The sequence below is a fragment of the Lucilia cuprina genome, chromosome 5, assembly GCF_022045245.1.
Source record: "Lucilia cuprina isolate Lc7/37 chromosome 5, ASM2204524v1, whole genome shotgun sequence".
In the NCBI taxonomy this organism is placed as follows: Eukaryota; Metazoa; Arthropoda; class Insecta; order Diptera; family Calliphoridae; genus Lucilia; species Lucilia cuprina.
The window spans coordinates 9209661-9211235 of record NC_060953.1 but is presented as its reverse complement, the minus strand read 5'-3'; positions in this window follow the sequence as shown (position 1 = coordinate 9211235).

Genomic DNA, 1575 nt, shown 5'->3' with positions numbered 1-1575 from the left:
TCTAGTTCAGTTCTAGTTCAGTTCTAGTTCAGTTCTAGTTCAGTTCTAGTTCAGTTCTAGTTCAGTTCTAGTTCAGTTCTAGTTTAATTCTAGTTTAGTTCTAGTTCACTTTTTAACACTAAGAAATCAGATATTGTCAGTAGAGATTACCTCCCTAATATTTGAGTATCTATGTATGATGATTCAGTGTATTCGTTTGTATGTTTAATTTTCAATAGATGTATTTGTTGGAGGTCTAGTAGTAATATATGAAAACCTCCTGGGAAGTTTATGTTTTTTTATGCATTTGACATAATTGCTGGTATAATACCGTCAGTATAAATGGCTGTTTGTATGTATTCATGATTATCTGCAAAATTTCACATACATCTGTATGGGTATGAGTGTTTGCATTTAAGCGTGTTTATAATTGTGTTTATCTACTAAAGAGTCTATATGTATGTATATTAAATTGTTCATAAATATACATATAAATGTATGACAGTATATGTGTGTATGTTTACATGTATTTGTATATAAATATTAACAATGGTTTATATTTAATTGAAGCTAAACAACAAAACTGTTAAATCATTATTATTGTTATTTCAATTCAACAACTACAACAACTTTTTTAAACAATAACCACACACATTCCTATAAACCGTTGTGTCTTAATATTTGTGTTTGTATGTGTGCACACATATATAAATACATTTATTTTAACCATAATTACATGTTGTTGCTGTTGCCTTTGTTGCTGCTGTTATTTGTCCAATATTATTTATTTATGCAAATTACTTTGGTTCATTGTACATTAATTCGTTTCATGGTAAAACGTTTATATGAAAAATAAATAAAATTAACATTCTATTACAATTATTTTCATTATTTTAATTTTATTTTAAAATAATAAAAATACATATTATTAAATGTTAAAATACTTATTTGTATTTAGGGTAAATATACATTTTCAATAAACAATTGTTTAAATTATGAAAAATGTAGTTTTGGATCAATTTATTTTAAAACATAATGACCTGAAATGGTCGATTTTTATGTAAAGCTAAAGTATTAAAATTGTTTTACATTTGTGTAGTTTTTCATTTATCAAATTATAGGGCTGCTAGCTGCATTAGAACTGTTCTGTTCAGTTCTAGTTCAGTTCTAGTTCAGTTCTAGTTCAGTTCTAGTTCAGTTCTAGTTCAGTTCTAGTTCAGTTCTAGTTCAGTTCTAGTTCAGCTCTAGTTCAGTTCTAGTTCAGTTCTAGTTCAGTTCCAGTTCAGTTCCAATTCAGTTCCAGTTCGGTTCTAGTTAAGTTCTAGTTTATTTCTAGTTTAGTTCTAGTTCAGTTCTAGTTCTAGTTCAGTTCCAGTTCGGTTCTAGTTAAGTTCTAGTTTATTTCTAGTTTAGTTCTAGTTTATTTCTAGTTTAGTTCTAGTTCAGTTCTAGTTTATTTCTAGTTTAGTTCTGGTTCAGTTCTATTTTAGTTCTGGTTCAGTTCTCGTTCAGTTCTAGTTCAGTTCTAGTTCAGTTCTAGTTCAGTTCTAGTTCAGTTCTAGTTCAGTTCTAGTTCAGTTCTAGTTCAGTTCTAGT